General features: G+C 42.4%; 1 pseudogene; it reads right to left on the bottom strand.

Annotated features, from left to right (window-relative positions):
- LOC110300845 (splicing factor Cactin pseudogene) overlaps window positions 1-19107 on the bottom strand; it is a 110630-nt pseudogene that overhangs the window by 28781 nt on the left and 62742 nt on the right.

The raw sequence follows: 19107 nt of genomic DNA on the forward strand, positions 1-19107 counted from the left end.
CCAATTTGGCTCATCATCCTTTGGGATTACTATTATGTCCACCTTGCCTTACCATCTCATGTGATTACAAATGTGTCCAGTCTGGCTCACCATCTCCAGGAATTACAAATGTCTCCACACTGACGCACCATCTCCTGGAATTACAAATGTGTCCACTGTGAAATACAATGCCCAGGAATTACAAATGTGTCCACTCTGGCTCAATATCTCCAGGAATTATCAATATGGCCACTCTGGCTCATTATGCTTTGGGATTGCTAACATGTCCACCTTGGCTCAGCATCTCATGCGATTACAAATGTGTCTACTCTGTCTCACAATCTATTGGGTTTACAAAAATGTCCAACCTGAAATACGATCTCCTGCAATTAGAAATGGATCCACTCTGAAATACCATGCCCTCGAATTACAAATGTGTCCAATCTACCTCACCTTCTCGTGGGATTACAAATGTGACAACTCTGGCTCACCATCTCCTGGAATTACAAATGTGTCCACACTGGGTCACCATCTCCTGGAATTACAAATGTGTCCACTCTGGAATACCAGACCCAGGTATTGCAAATGTGTCCACTCTGGCTCAACATCTCCTGGAATAACAAATGTGTCCTTATGGAATACCAAGTCCTGGAATTACAAATGTGTCCACTCTGGATCAACTTCTCCTGGGATTACAATATTCACCACTCAGGCTCACGATCTTTTGGATTACAAATGTGTCCACTCTGGTTCACCATCTCCTGGAAGTACAAATGTGTCCACTCTGGTTGACCATCTACTTGAATTACAAATATGTCCACTCTGGTTCACCCTCTTCTGGAATTACAAATATGTCCACACTGGTTCACCATCTTCTTGAATTACAAATGTGTCCACACTGGCAAAACATCTCCTGTAATTACCAATATGTCCATTTTGGCTCATCATCCTTTGGGATAACTAATATGTCCATCTTGGCTCACCATCTCATGCGATTACAAATGTGTACACTCTGGCTCACCATCTCAGGGAATTACAAATGTGTCCACACTGGTCACCATCTCCTGGAATTACAAATGTGTCCACTCTGAAATACCAGGCCCGGGAATTACAAATGTGTCCATTCTGGCTCGCCATCTCCTGGAATTACAAATGTGTCCTTATGGAATACCATGTCCTGGAATTACAAATGTGTCCACTCTGGCTCAACTTTTCCTGGGATTATAAATTTCACCACAGTGGCTCACCATCTTTTGGATTACAAATGTGTCCACTCTGGCTAAATATCTCCTGTAATTACCAATATATCCAGTTTGGCTCATCATCCTTTGGGATTACTAATATGTCCACATTGGCTCACAATCTCATGTGATTACAAATGTGTCCACTCTGGTTCACCATCTCCTGGAATTACAAATGTGTCCACTCTGGAACACCATGCCCTGGAATTACAACTGTGTCCACTCTGGCTCACCATCTCCTGGAATTACAAATGTGTCCACACTGGCTCACCATCTCATGGAATTACAAATGTGTCCACTCTGAAATACCAGGCCCAGGAATTACAAATGTGTCCACTCTGGCTCACCATCTCCTGGAATTACAAATGTGTCCTTATGGAATACCATGTCCTGGAATTACAAATGTGTCCACTCTGGCGCAACTTCCCCTGGGATTATAAATTTCACCACATTGGCTCACCATCTTTTGGATTACAAATGTGTCCACTCTGGCGAAATAACTCCTGTAATTACCAATATATCCAGTTTGGCTCATCATCCTTTGGGATTACTAATATGTCCACCTTGGCTCACCATCTCATGTGATTACAAATGTGTCCACTCTGGCTCACCATCTCGTGTAATTACAAATGTGTCCACACTGGCTCACCATCTCCGGGATTTACACATGTGTCCACTCTGAAATACCATGCCCTGGAATAACAAATGTGTCCACTCTGGCTCAACATCTCCTGGAATTACAAATGTGTCCTTATGGAATACCATGTCGTGGAATTACAAATGTGTCCACTCTGGCTCAACTTGTCCTCAGATTACAAATTTGACCACTGTGGCTGAAAATCCCCTAGGATTACAAATTTGTTCACTCTGGCTCTCCATATCCTGGCATTGAAAATGTTGCCATTCTTGCTCTACATTTCTTTGTATTCCAAATATGTCCACACTGGTTCACTACCTACTGTGATTACGAATGTTTCCACTCTGGCCACCATCTCCTGGAATTACAAATGTGTCCACTCTGGTTCTCAATCACCGGAATTACAAATGTGTCCACTCTGGCGCATCATCTCCGGGAATCACAAGTGGGTCCTTCTGGAATAACATCTCCTGGAATTACAAATGTGTCCACTCTGGTTCTCGATCTCCGGAATTACAAATGTTTCCAATCTGGATCACCATCTCCTGGAATTACAAATGTGTCCACACTGGATCACCATCTCCTGGAATTACAAATGTGGCCACTTGGAATACCACGCCCAGGAATTACAAATGTGTCCGCTCTGGCTCAAATCTCCTGGAATTACAAATGTGTCCTTATGGAATACCATGTCCTGAAATTACAAATATGTCGACTCTGGCTCAACTTCTCCTGGGATTACAAATTTCACCACTCTGACGCACCATCTTTTGGATTACAAATGTGTCCAGTCTGGTTCACCATCTCCTGGAATTACAAATTTGTCCACTCTCGTTCACCATCTTCAGGAATTACAAATCTGTCCACTCTGGTTTACCATCTTCTGGAATTACAAATATGTCCACTCTTTTCACCATGTTCTGGAGTTACATATGTGTTCACTCTGGCTCAACATCTCGTAGGATTACAAATATATCCACTATGGCTAAACATCTCCTGTAATTACCAATATGTCCAATTTGGCTCATCATCCTTTGGGATTACTATTATGTCCACCTTGCCTTACCATCTCATGTGATTACAAATGTGTCCAGTCTGGCTCACCATCTCCTGGAATTACAAATGTCTCCACACTGACTCACCATCTCCTGGAATTACAAATGTGTCCACTCTGGCTCACCATCTCCTGGAATTACAAATGTGTCCTTAGGGAATACCATGTCATGGAATTACAAATGTGTCCACTCTAGCTCAACTTATCCTCGGATTACAAATTTGACCACTCTGGATCACCATCCCCTAGGAATACAAATTTGTTTACTCTGGCTCATCATATCCCACATTACAAATGTTGCCATTCTTGCTCTATATTTCTTTGTATTACAAATATGTCCATTCTGGTTCACTACCTCCAGTGATTACAAATGTTTCCACTCTGGCCACCATCTCCTGGAATTACAAATGTGTCCACTCTGGTTCACCATCTCCCGGAATTACAAATGTGTCCACTCTGGTTCTCGATCTCCGGAATTACAAATGTGTCCACTCTGGCTCACCATATCCGGGAATTACAAATGCGTCCTTCTGGAATACCATCTCCTGGATTTACAAATGTGTCCACGAAGGCTCACTATCTCCTGGGATTACAAGTTTGTCCACTCTAGCTCACCATCCCTGAAGTTTGCAAATGTCTCCACATGGAATACCATCTCCTGGAATTACAAATTTGTCCACTATGGTTCACAATCTTCTGGAAATACAAATGTGTACACTCGAGCTCAACATCTCCAGGGATGACAAATATTTCCAGTCTGGCTCAACATCTCCAGGAATTACCAATATGGCCACTCGGGCTCATTATGCTTTGGGATTTGTGAATATGACCACCTTGGCTCACCATCTCATGCGATTACAAATGTGTCTACTCTGTCTCACAATCTATTGGGTTTACAAATATGTCCACCCTGAAATACGATCTCCTGGAATTACAAATGGATCCACTCTGAAATACCATACCCTCAAATTACAAATGTGTCCAATCTGCCTCACCATTGCCTGGGATTACAAATGTGACCACTCTGGCTCACCATCTCCTGGAAGTACAAATGTGTCCACACTGGCTCACCATCTCCTGGAATTACAAATGTGTCCACTCGGGAATACCAGGCCCAGGAATTACAAATGTGTCCACTCTGGCTCAACATCTCCTGGAATAACAAATGTGTCCTTATGGAATACCATGTCCTGGAATTACATATGTGTCCACTCTGGGTCAACTTCTCCTGGGATTACAATATTCAGCACTCTGGTTCACGATCTTTTGGATTACAAATGTTTCCACTCTGGTTCATCATCTCCTGGAATTACAAATGTGTCCACTCTGGTTGGCCATCTACTGGATTTACAAATGTGTCAACTCTGGCGCATCATCTCCAGGAATTACAAATGTGTCCACTCCGGCGCATCATCTCCGGTAATTACAAATGTGTCCTTATGGAATACCATGTCGTGGAATTACAAATGTGTCCACTCTGGTTCTCGAACTCCGGAATTACAAATGTTTCCACTCTGGCTCACCATCTCCTGGAATTACAAATGTGTCCACACTGGATCACCATCTCCTGGAATTACAAATGTGTCCACTTGGAATACCACGCCCAGGAATTACAAATGTGTCCACTCTGGCTCACCATCTCCTGGAATTACAAATGTGTCCACTCTAGAATACCATGCCCTGGAATTACAAATGTCCACTCTGGCTCATCATCTCCTGGAATTACAAATGTGTCCTTATGAAATACCATGTCGTGGAATTACAAATGTGTCCACTCTGGCTCAACTTGTTCTCGGCTTACAAATTTGACCACTCTGGCTCACAATCCCCTAGGATTACAAATTTGCTCACTCTGGCTCACCATATCCTGGCATTAAAAATGTTGCCATTCTTGCTCTACATTTCTTTGTATTCCAAATATGTCCACTCTGGTTCACTACCTCCTGTGATTACAAATGTTTCCACTCTGGCCATCATCTCCTGGAATTACAAATGTGTCCACCCTGGTTCTCGATCACCGGAATTACAAATGTGTCCACTCTGGCTCAGCATCTACTGGAATTACAAATGTGTCCTTAGGGAATACCATGTCGTGGAATTACAAATGTGTCCACTCTAGCTCAACTTATCCTCGGATTACAAATTTGACCACTCTGGATCACCAACTTTTGGAATACAAATTTGTCCACTCTGGCTAAATATCTCCTGTAATTACCAATATATCCAGTTTGGCTCATCATCCTTTGGGATTACTAATATGTCCACCTGGCTCACAATCTCATGTGATTACAAATGTGTCCACTCTGGATCACCATCTCCTGCATATACAAATGTGTCCACACTGGAATACCATGCCCTGGAATTACAAATGTCCACTCAGGCTCATCATCTCCTGGAATTACAAATGTGTCCACTCTGGAATACTATGCCCTGGAATTACAAATGTCCACTCTGGCTCATCATCTCCTGGAAATACAAATGTGTCCTTATGAAATACCATGTCGTGGAATTACAAATGTGTCCACTCTGGCTCAACTTGTTCTCGGCTTACAAATTTGACCACTCTGGCTCACAATCCCCTAGGATTACAAATTTGCTCACTCTGGCTCACCATATCCTGGCATTAAAAATGTTGCCATTCTTGCTCTACATTTCTTTGTATTCCAAATATGTCCACTCTGGTTCACTACCTCCTGTGATTACAAATGTTTCCACTCTGGCCATCATCTCCTGGAATTTCAAATGTGTCCACCCTGGCTCTCGATCACCGGAATTACAAATGTGTCCACTCTGGCTCAGCATCTACTGGAATTACAAATGTGTCCTTAGGGAATACCATGTCGTGGAATTACAAATGTGTCCACTCTAGCTCTACTTGTCCTCGGATTACAAATTTGACCACTCTGGCTCACCAACTTTTGGAATACAAATGTGTCCACTCTGGCTAAATATCTCCTGTAATTACCAATATATCCAGTTTGGCTCATCATCCTTTGGGATTACTAATATGTCCACCTGGCTCACAATCTTATGTGATTACAAATGTGTCCACTCTGGATCACCATCTCCTGGATATACAAATGTGTCCACTCTGGAATACCATGCCCTGGAATTACAAATGTCCACTCTGGCTCATCATCTCCTGGAATTACAAATGTGTCCTTATGAAATACCATATCGTGGAATTACAAATGTGTCCACTCTGGCTCAACTTGTTCTCGGCTTACAAATTTGACCACTCTGGCTCCCAATCCCCTAGGATTACAAATTTACTCACTCTGGCGCACCATATCCTGGCATTAAAAATGTTGCCATTCTTGCTCTACATTTCTTTGTATTCCAAATATGTCCACTCTGGTTCACTGCCTCCTGTGATTACAAATGTTTCCACTCTGGCCATCATCTCCTGGAATTACAAATGTGTCCACCCTGGTTCTCGATCACCGGAATTACAAATGTGTCCACTCTGGTGCATCATCTCCGGGAATTACAAATGCGTCCTTCTGGAATAACATCTCCTGGAATTACAAATGTGTCCACTCTGGTTCTCGATCTCCAGAATTACAAATGTTTCCACTCTGGCTCACCATCTCCTGGAATTACAAATGTGTCCACACTGGCTCACCATCTCCTGGAATTACAAATGTGGCCACTTGGAATACCACGCCCAGGAATTTCAAATGTGTCCACTCTGGCTCACCATCTCCAGGAATTACAAATGTGTCCTTATGGAATACCATGTCCTGAAATTAGAAATATGTCGACTCTGGCTCAACTTTTCCTGAGATTACAAATTTCACCACTCTGAGGCACCATCTTTTTGATTACAAATGTTTCCAGTCTGGTTCACCTTCTCCTGGAATTACAAATTTGTCCACTCTCGTTCACCATCTTCAGGAATTACAAATCTGTCCACTCTGGTTTACCATCTTCTGGAATTACAAATATGTCCACTCTTTTCACCATGTTCTGGAGTTACATATGTGTTCACTCTGGCTCAACATCTCGTAGGATTACAAATATATCCACTATGGCTAAACATCTCCTGTAATTACCAATATGTCCAATTTGGCTCATCATCCTTTGGGATTACTAAAATGTCCACCTTGCCTTACCATCTCATGTGATTACAAATGTGTCCAGTCTGGCTCACCATCTCCAGGAATTACAAATGTCTCCACACTGACTCACCATCTCCTGGAATTACAAATGTGTCCACTGTGGAATACAATGCCCGGGAATTACAAATGTGTCCACTCTGGCTCACCATCTCCTGGAATTACAAATGTTTCCTTAGGGAATACCATGTGGTGGAATTACAAATGTGTCCACTCTATCTCAACTTATCCTCGGATTACAAATTTGACCACTCTGGCTCACCAACTTTTGGAATACAAATGTGTCCACTCTGGCTAAATATCTCCTGTAATTACCAATATATCCAGTTTAGCTCATCATCCTTTGGGATTACTAATATGTCCACCTGGCTCACAATCTCATGTGATTACAAATGTGTCCACTCTGGATCACCATCTCCTGGATATACAAATGTGTCCACTCTGGAATACCATGCCCTGGAATTACAAATGTGTCCACTCTGGCTCATCATCTCCTGGAATTACAAATGTGTCCTTATGAAATACCATGTCGTGGAATTACAAATGTGTCCACTGTGGCTCAACTTGTTCTCGGCTTACAAATTTGACCACTCTGGCTCCCAATCCCCTAGGATTACAAATTTACTCACTCTGGCTCACCATATCCTGGCATTAAAAATGTTGCCATTCTTGCTCTACATTTCTTTGTATTCCAAATATGTCCACTCTGGTTCACTGCCTCCTGTGATTACAAATGTTTCCACTCTGGCCATCATCTCCTGGAATTACAAATGTGTCCACCCTGGTTCTCGATCACCGGAATTACAAATGTTTCCACTCTGGTGCATCATCTCCGGGAATTACAAATGCGTCCTTCTGGAATAACATCTCCTGGAATTACAAATGTGTCCACTCTGGTTCTCGATCTCCGGAATTACAAATGTTTCCACTCTGGCTCACCATCTCCTGGAATTACAAATGTGTCCACACTGGCTCACCATCTCCTGGAATTACAAATGTGTCCACTTGGAATACCACGCCCAGGAATTTCAAATGTGTCCACTCTGGCTCACCATCTCCAGGAATTACAAATGTGTCCTTATGGAATACCATGTCCTGAAATTACAAATATGTCGACTGTGGCTCAACTTTTCCTGAGATTACAAATTTCACCACTCTGACGCACCATCTTTTTGATTACAAATGTTTCCAGTCTGGTTCACCTTCTCCTGGAATTACAAATTTGTCCACTCTCGTTCACCATCTTCAGGAATTACAAATCTGTCCACTCTGGTTTACCATCTTCTGGAATTACAAATATGTCCACTCTTTTCACCATGTTCTGGAGTTACATATGTGTTCACTCTGGCTCAACATCTCGTAGGATTACAAATATATCCACTATGGCTAATCATCTCCTGTAATTACCAATATGTCCAATTTGGCTCATCATCCTTTGGGATTACTATTATGTCCACCTTGCCTTACCATCTCATGTGATTACAAATGTGTCCAGTCTGGCTCACCATCTCCAGGAATTACAAATGTCTCCACACTGACTCACCATCTCCTGGAATTACAAATGTGTCCACTGTGGAATATAATGCCCGGGAATTACAAATGTGTCCACTCTGGCTCACCATCTCCTGGAATTACAAATGTTTCCTTAGGGAATACCATGTCGTGGAATTACAAATGTGTCCACTCTATGTCAACTTATCCTCGGATTACAAATTTGACCACTCTGGCTCACCAACTTTTGGAATACAAATGTGTCCACTCTGGCTAAATATCTCCTGTAATTACCAATATATCCAGTTTAGCTCATCATCCTTTGGGATTACTAATATGTCCACCTGGCTCACAATCTCATGTGATTACAAATGTGTCCACTCTGGATCACCATCTCCTGTAATTACAAATGTGTCCACTCTGGAATACCATGCCCTGGAATTACAAATGTCCACTCTGGCTCATCATCTCCTGGAATTACAAAGTGTCCTTATGAAATACCATGTCGTGGAATTACAAATGTGTCCACTCTGGTTCTTGATCTCCGGAATTACAAATGTTTCCACTCTGGCTCACCATCTCCTGGAATTACAAATGTGTCCACACTGGCTCACTCTCTCCTGGAATAACAAATGTGTCCATTGGAATACCACGCCCAGGAATTTCAAATGTGTCCACTCTGGCTCACCATCTCCAGGAATTACAAATGTGTCCTTATGGAATACCATGTCCTGGAATTACAAATGTGTCCAATCTGGCTGAACTTCTCCGGGGATTACAAATTTTACCACTCTAGCTCACCATCTTGTGGATTACAAATGTGTCCATTCTGGCTAAATATCTCCTGTAATTACCAATATATCCAGTTTGGCTCATCATCCTTTGGGATTACTAATATATACACCTTGGCTCACATTTCATGTGATTACAAAAGTGTCCACTGTGGCTCACCATCTCCTGGAATTAAAAATATGTCCACACTGGCTCATCATCTCCTTGAATTAAAAATGTGTCCACTGTGGCGCATCATCTCCGGGAATTAAATATGGGTCCTTCTGGAATAACATCTCCTAGAATTACAAATGTATCCACTCTGGTTCTCGATCTCCAGAATTACAAATGTTTCCACTCTGGCTCACCATCTCCTGGAATTACAAATGTGTCCACACTGGCTCACTGTCTCCTGGAATTACTAATGTGTCTACTTGGAATACCACGCACAGGAATTTCAAATGTGTCAACTCGGGCTCACCATCACCAGGAATTACAAATGTGTCCTTTTGGAATACCATGTCCTGGAATTACAAATGTGTTCACTCTGGCTCAATTTCTCCGGGGATAACAAATTTTACCACTCTGGCTCCCCATCTTTTGGATTACAAATGTGTCCACTTGGCTAAATATCCCCTGTAATTACCAATATATCCAGTTTGGCTCATCATCCTTTGGGATTACTAATATGTCCACCTTGGCTCACCATCTCATGTTATTACAAAGGTGTCCACACTGGCTCACCAATTCCTGGAATTACAAATATGTCCACACTGGCTAAACATCTCCTGGAATTACAAATGTGTCCACTCTGGCTCACCATCTCCTGGAATACAAATGTGTCCTTATGGAATACCATGTCCTGGAATTACAAATGTGTCCACCCTGGCTCAACTTGTCCTCGGATTACAAATTTGACCACTCTGGCTCACAATCCCCGAGGATTACAAATTTGTTCACTCTTGCTCTCCATATCCTGGCAATGAAAATTTTGCCATTCTTGCTCTACATTTCTTTGTATTCCAAATATGTCCACTCTGGTTCACTACCTCCTGTGATTACAAATGTTTTCACTCTGGCCACCATCTCCTGGAATTTCAAATGTGTCCACTCTGGTTCTCGATCACCGGAATTACAAATGTGTCCACTCTGGCTCACCATCTCCTGGAATTACAAATGTGTCCACACTGGTCACCATCTCCTGGAATTACAAATGTGTCCACTTGGAATACCACGCCCAGGAATTACAAATGTGTCCACTCTGGCTCACCATCTCCTGGAATTACAAATGTGTCCTTATGGAATACCATGTCCTGTAATTACATATATGTCGACTCTGGCTCAACTTCTCCTGGGAATACAAATTTCACCACTCTGATGCACCATCTTTTGGATTACAAATGTGTCCAGTCTGGTTCACCATCTCCTGGAATTATAAATTTGTCCACTCTCGTTCACCATCTTCAGGAATTACAAATCTGTCCACTCTGGTTTACCATCTTCTGGAATTACAAATATGTCCACTCTTTTCACCATATTCTAGAGTTACATATGTGTTAACTCTGGCTCAACATCTCATAGGATTACAAATATATCCACTATGGCTAAACATCTCCTGTAATTAACAATATGTCCAATTTGACTCATCATCCTTTGGGATTACTATTATGTCCAACTTGCCTTACCATCTCATGTGATTACAAATGTGTCCAGTCTGGCTCACCATCTCCTGGAGTTACAAATGTCTCCACACTGACTCACCATCTCCTGGAATTACAAATGTGTCCACTGTGGAACACAATGCCCGGGAATTACAAATGTGTCCACTCTGGCTCAGCATCTCCTGGAATTACAAATGTGTCCTTATGGAATACCATGTCGTGGAATTACAAATGTGTCCACTCTGGTTCTCAATCTCCGGAATTACAAATGTTTCCACTCTGGCTCACCATCTCCTGGAATTACAAAAGTGTCCTAACTGGTCACCATCTTCTGAAATTACAAAAGTGTCCACTTGGAATACCACGCCCAGGAATTACAAATGTGTCCACTCTGGCTCACCATCTCCTGGAATTACAAATGTGTCCTTATGGAATACCATGTCCTGGAATTAGAAATGTGTCCACTCTGGCTCAATTGTCCTCGGATTACAAATTTGACCACTCTGGCTCACAATCCCCAAGGATTACAAATTTGTTCACTCTGGCTCTCCATATCCTGGCATTGAAAATGTTGCCATTCTTGCTCTACATTTCTTTGTATTCCAAACATGTCCACTCTGGTTCACTACCTCCTGTGATTACAAATGTTTTCACTCTGGCCACCATCTCCTGGAATTACAAATGTGTCCACTCTGGTTCTCGATCACCGGAATTACAAATGTGTCCACTCTGGCGCATCAGCTCCGGGAATTACAAATGTGTCCTTATGGAATACCATGTCGTGGAATTACAAATGTGTCCACTCTGGTTCTCGATCTCCGGAATTACAAATGTTTCCACTCTGGCTCACCATCTAATGGAATTACAAATGTGTCCACACTGGATCACCATCTCCTGGAATTACAAATGTGTCCACACTGGATCACCATCTCCTGGAATTACAAATGTGTCCACTTGGAATACCACGCCCAGGAATTTCAAATGTGTCCACTCTGGCTCACCATCTCCTGGAAATACAAATGTGTCCTTATGGAATACCATGTCCTGAAATTACATATATGTCGACTCTGGCTCAACTTCTCCTGGGATTACAAATTTCACCACTCTGACGCACCATCTTTTGGATTACAAATGTGTCCAGTCTGGTTCACCATCTCCTGGAATTACAAATTTGTCCACTCTCATTCACCATCTTCAGGAATTACAAATCTGTCCACTCTGGTTTACCATCTTCTGGAATTACAAATATGTCCACTCTTTTCACCATGTACTGGAGTTACATATGTGTTAACTCTGGCTCAACATCTCGTAGGATTACAAATATATCCACTATGGCTAAACATCTCCTGTAATTAACAATATGTCCAATATGGCTCATCATCCTTTGGGATTACTATTATGTCCACCTTGGCTTACCATCTCATTTGATTACAAATGTGTCCAGTCTGGCTCACCATATCCTGGAATTACAAATGTCTCCACACTGACTCACCATCTCCTGGAATTACAAATGTGTCCACTGTGGAATACAATGCCCGGGAATTACAAATGTGTCCACTCTGGCTCACCATCTCCTGGAATTACAAATGTTTCCTTAGGGAATCCCATGTCGTGGAATTACAAATGTGTCCACTCTATCTCAACTTATCCTCGGATTACAAATTTAACCACTCTGGCTCACCAACTTTTGGAATACAAATGTGTCCTAGACTCTGGCTAAATATCTCCTGTAATTAACAATATATCCAGTTTGGCTCATCATCCTTTGGGATTACTAATATGTCCACATTGACTCACCATCTCATGTGATTACAAAGGTGTCCACTCTGGCTCACCATCTCCTGGAATTACAAATGTGTCCACACTGGCTCACCATCTCCTGGAATTACAAATGTGTCCACTCTGAGATACCAGGCCCGGGAATTACAAATGTGTCCACTCTGGCTCACCATCTCCTGGAATTACAAATGTGTCCTTATGGAATACCATGTCCTGGAATTACAAATGTGTGCACTCTGGCTCAACTTGTCCTCGGATTACAAATTTGACCACTCTGGCTCACAATCCCCAAGGATTACAAATTTGTTCACTCTGGCTCTCGATATCCTGGCATTGAAAATGTTGCCATTCTCGCTCTACATTTCTTTTTATTCCAAACATGTCCACTCTGGTTCACTACCTCCTGTGATTACAATTGTTTTCACACTGGCCAGCATCTCCTGGAATTACAAATGTGTCCACTCTGGTTCTCGATCACCGGAATTACAAATGTGTCCACTCTGTCGCATCAGCTCCGGGAATTACAAATGTGTCCTTATGGAATACCATGTCGTGGAATTACAAATGTGTCCACTCTGGTTCTCAATCTCCGGAATTACAAATGTTTCCACTCTGGCTCACCATCTCCTGGAATTACAAAAGTGTCCTAACTGGTCACCATCTCCTGAAATTACAAAAGTGTCCACTTGGAATACCACGCCCAGGAATTACAAATGTGTCCACTCTGGCTCACCATCTCCTGGAATTTCAAATGTGTCCTTATGGAATACCATGTCCTGGAATTAGAAATGTGTCCACTCTGGCTCAATTGTCCTCGGATTACAAATTTGACCACTCTGGCTCACAATCCCCAAGGATTACAAATTTGTTCACTCTGGCTCTCCATATCCTGGCATTGAAAATGTTGCCATTCTTGCTCTACATTTCTTTGTATTCCAAACATGTCCACTCTGGTTCACTACCTCCTGTGATTACAAATGTTTTCACTCTGGCCACCATCTCCTGGAATTACAAATGTGTCCACTCTGGTTCTCGATCACCGGAATTACAAATGTGTCCACTCTGGCGCATCAGCTCCGGGAATTACAAATGTGTCCTTATGGAATACCATGTCGTGGAATTACAAATGTGTCCACTCTGGCTCAACTTGTTCTCGGCTTACAAATTTGACCACTCTGGCTCACAATCCTATAGGATTACAAATTTGCTCACTCTGGCACACCATATCCTGGCATTAAAAATGTTGCCATTCTTGCTCTACATTTCTTTGTATTCCAAATATGTCCACTCTGGTTCACTACCTCCTGTGATTACAAATGTTTCCACTCTTGCCATCATCTTCTGGAATTACAAATGTGTCCACCCTGGTTCTCGATCACCGGAATTACAAATGTTTCCACTCTGGCGCATCATCTCCGGGAATTACAAATGCTTCCTTCTGGAATAACATCTCCTGGAATTACAAATGTGTCCACTCTGGTTCTCGATCTCCGGAATTACAAATGTTTCCACTCTGGCTCACCATCTCCTGGAATTACAAATGTGTCCACACTGGCTCACCATTTCCTAGAATTACAAATGTGTCCACTTGGAATACCACGCCCAGGAATTTCAAATGTGTCCACACTGGCTCACCATCTCCAGGAATTACAAATGTGTCCTTATGGAATACCATGTCCTGGAATTACAAATGTGTCCACTCTGGCTCAACTTATCCGGGAATTACAAATGTGTCCTTATCGAATACCATGTCCTGGAATTACAAAAATGTCCACTCTGGATCAACTTCTCCGGGGATTACAAATTTTACCACTCTGGGTCACCATCCTTTGGATTACAAATGTGTCCACTCTGGCTAAATATCTCCTGTAATTACCAATATATCCAGTTTGGCACATCATCCTTTGGGATTACTAATATGTCCACCTTGACTCAACATCTCATGTGATTACAAAGGTGTCCACTCTGGCTCACCATCTCCTGGAATTACAAATGTGTCCACACTGGCTCACCATCTCCTGGAATTACAAATGTGTCCACTCTGAGATACCAGGCCCGAGAATTACAAATGTGTCCACTCTGGCTCACCATCTCCTGGAATTACAAATGTGTCCTTATGGAATACCATGTCCTGGTATTACAAATGTGTGCACTCTGGCTCAACTTGTCCTCGGATTACAAATTTGACCACTCTGGCTCACAATACCCAAGGATTACAAATTTGTTCACTCTGGCTCTCCATATCCTGGCATTGAAAATGTTGCCATTCTTGCTCTACATTTCTTTGTATTCCAAACATGTCCACTCTGGTTCACTACCTCCTGTGATTACAAATGTTTTCACTCTGGCCAGCATCTCCTGGAATTACAAATGTGTCCACTCTGGTTCTCGATCACCAGAATTACAAATGTGTCCACTCTGGCGCATCATCTCCGGGAATTACAAATGCGTCCTTCTGGAATAACATCTCCTGGAATTACAAATGTGTCCACTCTGGTTCTCAATCTCCGGAATTACAAATGTGTCCACTCTGGCTCACCATCTCCTGGAATTACAAATGTGTCCACACTGGTCACCATCTCCTGGAATTACAAATGTGTCCACTTGGAATACCACGCCCAGGAATTACAAATGTGTCCACTCTGGCTCACCATCTCCTGGAATTACAAATGTGTCCTTATGGAATACCATGTCCTGTAATTACATATATGTCGACTCTGGCTCAACTTCTCCTGGGAATACAAATTTCACCACTCTGATGCACCATCTTTTGGATTACAAATGTGTCCAGTCTGGTTCACCATCTCCTGGAATTATAAATTTGTCCACTCTCGTTCACCATCTTCAGGAATTACAAATCTGTCCACTCTGGTTTACCATCTTCTGGAATTACAAATATGTCCACTCTTTTCACCATATTCTAGAGTTACATATGTGTTAACTCTGGCTCAACATCTCATAGGATTACAAATATATCCACTATGGCTAAACATCTCCTGTAATTAACAATATGTCCAATTTGACTCATCATCCTTTGGGATTACTATTATGTCCAACTTGCCTTACCATCTCATGTGATTACAAATGTGTCCAGTCTGGCTCACCATCTCCTGGAGTTACAAATGTCTCCACACTGACTCACCATCTCCTGGAATTACAAATGTGTCCACTGTGGAACACAATGCCCGGGAATTACAAATGTGTCCACTCTGGCTCAGCATCTCCTGGAATTACAAATGTGTCCTTATGGAATACCATGTCGTGGAATTACAAATGTGTCCACTCTGGTTCTCAATCTCCGGAATTACAAATGTTTCCACTCTGGCTCACCATCTCCTGGAATTACAAAAGTGTCCTAACTGGTCACCATCTTCTGAAATTACAAAAGTGTCCACTTGGAATACCACGCCCAGGAATTACAAATGTGTCCACTCTGGCTCACCATCTCCTGGAATTACAAATGTGTCCTTATGGAATACCATGTCCTGGAATTAGAAATGTGTCCACTCTGGCTCAATTGTCCTCGGATTACAAATTTGACCACTCTGGCTCACAATCCCCAAGGATTACAAATTTGTTCACTCTGGCTCTCCATATCCTGGCATTGAAAATGTTGCCATTCTTGCTCTACATTTCTTTGTATTCCAAACATGTCCACTCTGGTTCACTACCTCCTGTGATTACAAATGTTTTCACTCTGGCCACCATCTCCTGGAATTACAAATGTGTCCACTCTGGTTCTCGATCACCGGAATTACAAATGTGTCCACTCTGGCGCATCAGCTCCGGGAATTACAAATGTGTCCTTATGGAATACCATGTCGTGGAATTACAAATGTGTCCACTCTGGCTCAACTTGTTCTCGGCTTACAAATTTGACCACTCTGGCTCACAATCCTATAGGATTACAAATTTGCTCACTCTGGCACACCATATCCTGGCATTAAAAATGTTGCCATTCTTGCTCTACATTTCTTTGTATTCCAAATATGTCCACTCTGGTTCACTACCTCCTGTGATTACAAATGTTTCCACTCTTGCCATCATCTTCTGGAATTACAAATGTGTCCACCCTGGTTCTCGATCACCGGAATTACAAATGTTTCCACTCTGGCGCATCATCTCCGGGAATTACAAATGCTTCCTTCTGGAATAACATCTCCTGGAATTACAAATGTGTCCACTCTGGTTCTCGATCTCCGGAATTACAAATGTTTCCACTCTGGCTCACCATCTCCTGGAATTACAAATGTGTCCACACTGGCTCACCATTTCCTAGAATTACAAATGTGTCCACTTGGAATACCACGCCCAGGAATTTCAAATGTGTCCACACTGGCTCACCATCTCCAGGAATTACAAATGTGTCCTTATGGAATACCATGTCCTGGAATTACAAATGTGTCCACTCTGGCTCAACTTATCCGGGAATTACAAATGTGTCCTTATGGAATACCATGTCCTGGAATTACAAAAATGTCCACTCTGGATCAACTTCTCCGGGGATTACAAATTTTACCACTCTGGGTCACCATCCTTTGGATTACAAATGTGTCCACTCTGGCTAAATATCTCCTGTAATTACCAATATATCCAGTTTGGCACATCATCCTTTGGGATTACTAATATGTCCACCTTGACTCAACATCTCATGTGATTACAAAGGTGTCCACTCTGGCTCACCATCTCCTGGAATTACAAATGTGTCCACACTGGCTCACCATCTCCTGGAATTACAAATGTGTCCACTCTGAGATACCAGGCCCGGGAATTACAAATGTGTCCACTCTGGCTCACCATCTCCTGGAATTACAAATGTGTCCTTATGGAATACCATGTCCTGGAATTACAAATGTGTGCACTCTGGCTCAACTTGTCCTCGGATTACAAATTTGACCACTCTGGCTCACAATACCCAAGGATTACAAATTTGTTCACTCTGGCTCTCCATATCCTGGCATTGAAAATGTTGCCATTCTTGCTCTACATTTCTTTGTATTCCAAACATGTCCACTCTGGTTCACTACCTCCTGTGATTACAAATGTTTTCACTCTGGCCAGCATCTCCTGGAATTACAAATGTGTCCACTCTGGTTCTCAATCACCAGAATTACAAATGTGTCCACTCTGGCGCATCATCTCCGGGAATTACAAATGCGTCCTTCTGGAATAACATCTCCTGGAATTACAAATGTGTCCACTCTGGTTCTCAATCTCCGGAATTACAAATGTGTCCACTCTGGCTCACCATCTCCTGGAATTACAAATGTGTCCACACTGGTCACCATCTCCTGGAATTACAAATGTGTCCACTTGGAATACCACGCCCAGGAATTACAAATGTGTCCACTCTGGCTCACCATCTCCTGGAATTACAAATGTGTCCTTATGGAATACCATGTCCTGTAATTACATATATGTCGACTCTGGCTCAACTTCTCCTGGGAATACAAATTTCACCACTCTGATGCACCATCTTTTGGATTACAAATGTGTCCAGTCTGGTTCACCATCTCCTGGAATTATAAATTTGTCCACTCTCGTTCACCATCTTCAGGAATTACAAATCTGTCCACTCTGGTTTACCATCTTCTGGAATTACAAATATGTCCACTCTTTTCACCATATTCTAGAGTTACATATGTGTTAACTCTGGCTCAACATCTCATAGGATTACAAATATATCCACTATGGCTAAACATCTCCTGTAATTAACAATATGTCCAATTTGACTCATCATCCTTTGGGATTACTATTATGTCCAACTTGCCTTACCATCTCATGTGATTACAAATGTGTCCAGTCTGGCTCACCATCTCCTGGAGTTACAAATGTCTCCACACTGACTCACCATCTCCTGGAATTACAAATGTGTCCACTGTGGAACACAATGCCCGGGAATTACAAATGTGTCCACTCTGGCTCAGCATCTCCTGGAATTACAAATGTGTCCTTATGGAATACCATGTCGTGGAATTACAAATGTGTCCACTCTGGTTCTCAATCTCCGGAATTACAAATGTTTCCACTCTGGCTCACCATCTCCTGGAATTACAAAAGTGTCCTAACTGGTCACCATCTCCTGAAATTACAAAAGTGTCCACGTGGAATACCACGCCCAGGAATTACAAATGTGTCCACTCTGGCTCACCATCTCCTGGAATTACAAATGTGTCCTTATGGAATACCATGTCCTGGAATTAGAAATGTGTCCACTCTGGCTCAATTGTCCTCGGATTACAAATTTGACCACTCTGGCTCACAATCCCCAAGGATTACAAATTTGTTCACTCTGGCTCTCCATATCCTGGCATTGAAAATGTTGCCATTCTTGCTCTACATTTCTTTGTATTCCAAACATGTCCACTCTGGTTCA

Source organism: Mus caroli, unplaced genomic scaffold (genome assembly GCF_978045245.1).
Source record: "Mus caroli unplaced genomic scaffold, Mus_caroli_1 scaffold_10, whole genome shotgun sequence".
Taxonomy (NCBI): domain Eukaryota; kingdom Metazoa; phylum Chordata; class Mammalia; order Rodentia; family Muridae; genus Mus; species Mus caroli.